This window comes from Octodon degus, unplaced genomic scaffold (assembly GCF_000260255.1).
Source record: "Octodon degus isolate 3935 unplaced genomic scaffold, OctDeg1.0 scaffold00069, whole genome shotgun sequence".
Taxonomy (NCBI): domain Eukaryota; kingdom Metazoa; phylum Chordata; class Mammalia; order Rodentia; family Octodontidae; genus Octodon; species Octodon degus.
Genome location: NW_004524645.1, coordinates 3,366,935 through 3,373,490, shown reverse-complemented (window position 1 = coordinate 3,373,490; position 6,556 = coordinate 3,366,935). Strand labels below are relative to the sequence as shown.

Genomic DNA, 6,556 nt, shown 5'->3' with positions numbered 1-6,556 from the left:
ATCACCACTAAAATCTCCAGGGGCACCATTGAAATCCTTAGTGATGTACAGCTGATTAAGACTGGGGACAAAGTGGGAGCCAGTGAGGCAACCCTGATGAACATGTTGAACATCTCCCCATTCTCCATTGGGCTGATCATTCAGCAAGTATTTGACAATGGAAGCATCCACAACCCAGAAGTCCTTGACATTACAGAGGAAACTGCATTCTTGCTTTCTGGAGGGTGTCCGCAATGTTGCCAGTGTCTGTCTGCAGATTGGTTACCCAACTGTTGCATCAGTGCCCCATTCTATCATCAATGGGTACAAGTGGGTCCTGGCTTTGTCTGTGGAGACTGATCATACCTTCCCACTTGCTGAAAAGATCAAGGCCTTCTTAGCTGATCCATCTGCATTTGTGGCTGCTGCCCCTGTTGCCGCAGCCACCACTGCTGCTCCTGCTGCTGCAGCTGCCCCAGCCAAGGTGGAAACCAAGGAAGAGTCGGAGGAGTCAGATGAGGATATGGGATTTGGTCTCTTTGATTGATCATCAAAAAGCAAACTATTCAGCCTGCCTAATTGGCAAAACAAGGAATAAAGGCATAATTCTCTTTCACACACACACACAAAAGAATTAAGTATTACTGTTTCTTTGCTTGATAAGCATACTGAGTTTCACAAGTTTACTAATACGGAGGAATTTGACTCATAGATGTTAGAGTCATTGCGCTGTGTAAGGCTGGTGAGATTTTCAAAAGGTAATTTACATGAAGAAAGGAGTTGTGATGTCTGAGGATAGAGGTAATTCAAAAAATTGGGTGCAAACAATGAAAGACAAAAAACACAGATTACCCATCTTTAAAATTATTTGTGTGATGGGGCCCTGTCAATTTACCTGTGAGTTTTCTTTCATAATCATGTAATCATCTTTCATAGATAAAGTAATGGGCAGTAAATAAAAAGCAAAACACCATCTCCAAGGTTGCACATCATGTGTTATGCTCCTTAATCACAGTGGACTTGATGCCAGTGATTTCTTATTAGAGGAAATTTTACAACTGTGGTTAATGGAATTCAAAAACCACCAAATATAATGATTTTTTGTGACTATGCAATAACATTATAGTAATATTTGATGAATGCAGTTCCTAGAAATACAATGAGTTCCTTCCTTAAACTATCACCACTCTTCACCTTCATTTTTTCCTTTGTTACTTATGTGAAGCCCAAACTGCTTACATTTGGAATGACACTGTAGCAATGACTCAGTGAACAGTTTGTCCCTTGGAGGAGTTTTCTCTTCCAGGAGTTGTCGGAGTAAGCCAATGGGAAAGAGAAGATGGGGGAGGAGAAGACGAGCAACTGGAAGTCCAGAGGGCCCCTTGGAAAAGTCAGGCCTGGCATTAGGTCTAGTGGTGGAGAGGGAAGGTTCTAGGTCTCAGGTTGGTCCAAGGAGTTCTTCATGAGATTCACTTGTAGAGTATAACCATTGTTAGGCTATAAAATCATCTCCACAGTTGTGCTTCAGTGACTCATTTGCTCAGCTTTGGTCAAAATTGTTTCCATGGTGACCATGTGCACCATTTAACTTATCACTTGGATGAGGCCTTTTAAGTAGTAGATCAAGAGTTGCCCATTGTCTACTCACTTGTTTGGCCATGAAATACTTTTATATCATGGGACCTTCACTTTTACATCAGTGCTACCCAGAATTAATGTGCCATATTGATACACTCTGTCTTTTGTTCACAGGGCAAAATGTACTGACACATTATTGTAACTTTTTAGCACTCTAGCTGATGGCTTATAAGGCAATTTGCTTTATGGCTCAGAGTGCAGTACAGTTATTTACCCCTTCAGCCTATGGCTGCACATGCGAATACTGGAGACAATGGCTGAAACTATGAAATCAAGCTCAGTGCAAATGGAGGAATGTCCAGGAATTCACAGGTAGCTCAGTGCATCTTTGTATATCTAGGAAGGCAAATATTTCTCAAAAGGGCTCTTCCAATATGCATTTATTTGCTGTTTAGGATTGTTATTTCTATTCCCTAAAGCTATGTTTTAATTCAGAGTATTTCTGTTAGCAAAGATGAGAAAGTAGCTTGGGACTTTTAAAACACCCAACTATGTTTCAGAATATTTTGCTAGTAAATACAAGCATAAATAATGCTTTTCTTTCCTTTTCTTTTTTCCCTTTGTCTACCCAGTTTGTAAGCTCCACTTTCCTAGTGAAGTCCTAGTGGAGAATAATTTGAAATTATCAGAAAGTTGCATCATTCTGATTTTCAGTGACTTTAAAGATAATCTGTCTTTGCTCTGTCCTATGAAACCTGCCATTTCAGAGAAAACATTGCAAGACTCAGTGAGCCATGGGCACCTCAGTTCAACTTTAGTTTCTAACTTGGTTCAGGGAAGCCAATTAAGAAAGCTTCAGGGGCCAGGGAAATGGCTCAGTAGAATAAGTGCTTCCCTGGCAAGTACAAGGGCCTGAGTTCAATCCCTGGTTCCAGAAAAGAAAAAAAAGAAAGAAAGAAAGCTTCAATAGTATTTTCAATGCTTCTATTTATATGCAGATGAATACTAGATGGATGTGTATGTCTTACAAAGCCATGCACTGTGCCATTATACCATTTATATTTAAAGTCTTCAACATAAAGTCCTCATTCTGGGACTGAGGGCATTGCTCAAAGCACTCCTGAGGCCCTGAGTTAGATCCTCAGCATCAAAGTGAAAAACAACAAAATCAGCTATCAAGAACACAAAAAGCTAAGCATGAACCTATAAATTTAAGACCCCCAACTTGGGGGAGGATAGGGGAACGGGCAGAGAAGATCTTTGATATAATTATCAGAGCAAATTTCAATTTGGGGGTTAAAATAATAGCAAGTAAAGATTCTTCCTTGAAATAGTTCCCCCCCCAAAAAAAAAAAAAAACTTTAGGAGTTCTTGATTTCAGTAAGGTCCTTCATTTGAGATAGGAAAGAAGAAACAAAACAGTATCAACTTGGATGTTCAATTAATGTAAATTTATGCATCATGAATTTGTAAAGGATGAGCTCTGCTGCATGGTTAAGGACAGATTTCAGGTGGAACTCAACCAATATAACTTATGCCAATGTCTGCCTAGCCAAGCATAGTACTAATTGATAACTTGTTTATATTACGAGGAAGCCAAGTCATGTTCATCTCATTTTCTATTCTAACATCCTAGTTGAATAGTCCAGAAAAAAGGACCCTGTGAATTTTGGCAGGTGTGGTGATGCTAGGCAAGAAAGTACTTTCTATTGTTTTCAGGTGCAAGTACAGACATAGAGAGCCACAATGACATTTTACAGATGAGAAAAACAAGGCACTGAGATGTAAACCAGCCCCAGGAAACACAGCTTATTGAGTGACAGCATCAGATTTCAAGCCCTATGCTGGGGACATAGCTCAGTGGCACAGTGCCTGCCTGGCTACAAGGTTCTGAGTTTGGTTCCTGGTACAAAAAATAAAATAAAATTCCAGAAGTCTGGCACCAGTAACACTGAGTTTAATTTCCGTCCAAGTGCCACAGGCCACCAGACAGGGTGCTCTATGAGCTGCACAGAATGAAAGCAGGAATTGAAAGTACTCAACCACTTCTGTTTCCTTGACAAACTAGAAGAAATACAACTGTTTGTTAGATCAGCTCCCCCAAAATGCCAAATTTGACAGGAAAATCAAATTCTGGGTTAGAATGAAATTCATTGGCTTAGAATGGAAATCTTAGCTGAGCTGACATGTGGATGGTGAATCTATTATGAATACCACCTAGTTCCCCTCACCTTGCCAGGCATTTGCCCAGAGATTTACCCAACAAGGTCAACTTTTGAGTAGAGTGGATTCTGACTTTTGCTTACTTTGAGTCACTGTTTCTATAACACTGACAAATTGTTGTTTGCTTTAGAGTGGACATGTTGTACTACCCTGGATACATTCTTCATTCCTCAGTATTCCATCCTGGATTTCTTCTCAGAAGTGTTCTCCTTTCTCTAAGTCTTTGCAGTTTGAGATGAGGTGACTATGCACTCAGTTCCTGGAGGGGCACATCAACCAGGCCTGGGTTCAGAGTTGAGAAAAATCTGGCCAAAATGTGTTGGTATCACTTGCTTATGGAATTAAAAGAGAATGGAACTGTCTTTCAGTTCTACAAATACAAACCTTAAACTGGCAATGAAAAAGAGGCTGGCTGAAATGAAACCAGCCTAGAGAAGAATAGAACTGAAAGAATCTTAATAACTTTTGAACAAGGGGCCCATGTTTTCATTTTGCATTGTGTCTATGTACTTTGAACAATGTCTGGATCCAGCTACACCTGAAATTAGACCTATCTTGGGGCCTCTTAGTTGGCAGAATCAGCAGATTTCCTGTTAGGTTTAGGCTAGTTTGAGGTGAATTTTCTCCACAAGCAAGCTAGCCATAGTTTCACGATAACAACAATTTAGACGAGTATCTCTCCAATCTCTCACTCAATTCTAGAACAAATTCTACAACAAGCTCGTAAATGGTTACTCATCTTTTTAAAAAAACTCTTCAGTACTGAAAACTCATTTCTAAATGAGGTAGCCTATTTAGAAATAACTGTAATAGGTTTATAAATTATCCTTTTAAAAACATGTATGCATTAGTTCTAATCCCTAGATTATTCCAATAAATCATACTTCCTGCCACATGACAGGATTTCAAATACTTGAAGAAAGCTCTATTCACATCACCAACAATTCTCTACTGTCAAGATGGCCTCTAGTTCCTTGTACATCCAATGCAGAATCCAGCTCATCCACTTCCAGACTGAATGAAAGTCTCCATGTGAAATACAACTGAATTCTCTTCTCACTGACTTTGGCAGCAAAGTGTTTACCTCAGGCAGACCTAAATGGCACTAACCTGAGGCAACAGATCAGGCCAAAATAGCAGCCAACTAAGGACTCTTGGGATAGTGTCGGGTCAATACTCAGGCCAAGGCCTCCCTTTTTGAACTTGAATAACTGATCATTTGAACCAGTTATCAGTAAACTACAGATAATCAGCCTCATCAAGCCCACTATTATTTATGCAAATAAAATTTTATTGACACACATTCACACCTGTTTTTTTTTTTTTTTTTCATCTTACATACTGCCTGTGGCCACTTTGATGCTAGGATATAGTTAAATATTTACCACGGAAACTCTTACCTGAAAAAAACCTCTTTACAATTTAGCTCTCCACAGGAAAAAAAAAAATATCAACTAACCCTTGATTTAAATCAACAATATCAATATTTACCCTTAGACTTGTTATATTTTATTTTGTTACTCAAGCCTTCATTCCAGCTTAGTGCAATCTTCTTTGATTCCATAAGTATGTAACCTACATCTAATTGACAGTCTCTTAACTATAATTGTATTTCATATCCCCCAGTCTCCTCATAAAATTTGTTTTAATGGATCCATAATGCATTGCAATAGATATTTTAGATCACAGAGGAAATTACTCCTCACTCTTAGCTTAATTTTCAGCATAGGGGTCTGAAAATGGCTCTACCAGATTTATTCTTAATTGAACAACAAACATTAGAAGTGCTATCTAATGAAATTGTCCATGTTGAGGAAAATGGCAAAGATGGTAGCCACTAGTCTCATGTAAATATGTAAATATTGAGCAAATGAGCTATAACTAGATCAACGGAGGCTATATATATATATATATATATATATATATATATTGAGTAATGCAATGAATTTTGAATTAAATATAAATATGCACATGTGGCTAAGTGGTTACTATATTGAACAATAAAGCATTAGAGACTTAAGAAAAGAAGAAACAGTAAAGTCTTCATGCTCTCTAAACAATATTTTCTTATTCCAAGCTCTGTTATAACACCTGAAAAGCATTCCTTCATCTCTCACATATCTATCACCAAGAGATATCTAGCAGTGCGGGCCATCTTGTCTGTGACACTTAATGACAAATGTGGACTTTGAGCCCAGTTCATATTTGAAAACAAATACACAATTTAAAAAAGGCTAGGTTAAAAAAATAAAAATACAAAGGCTAGGTGCATCCATATACCGATAGAAGCCTCACACTCGCATGTGCAAACATCGTATCTTCTCCTTAGTGTAAGAACCTGGAAGCCTAAATAAAATCTGAAAGGCACAGTAGACACTGGGAAAAGGAATGAATCTGCTCAAAAGGAAGGAATTACTGAGATGAGGAGAAGGACAGGAGAGGGTGTGGGGGAAAGAAAATATATGCAGGATGGTTTGGACAACTGCACTGTGCATTTCTGCTGGTCTATGGAAAGGAGCAGATAATGCTTAATTTTTTTTTTGGTATTCTTTTTCATTTTTTTCTTTTCTCAATTTTTTATAACTTTTTACTTTTTCTTTTAGGAACCGGGGATTGAACTCAGGCCCTTGTGCTTGCTGGAGAAGTGCTTATTCCACTGAGCCATCTCCCTGGCCCCCTAACTTATTTTTTATTCCATTGTTGCATGCATATATCTGGTTATGTGAAAATCTATTTGGAAAACAACACTGTGTAATACAACAAATACTGTCAAATT

The 6,556-nt window shown here is 38.3% G+C and overlaps 1 pseudogene; it reads left to right on the top strand.

Annotated features, from left to right (window-relative positions):
* LOC111817757 lies at window positions 1–578 on the top strand (annotated as a pseudogene).
* Window positions 579–6,556: the final 5,978 nt, after the last annotated feature.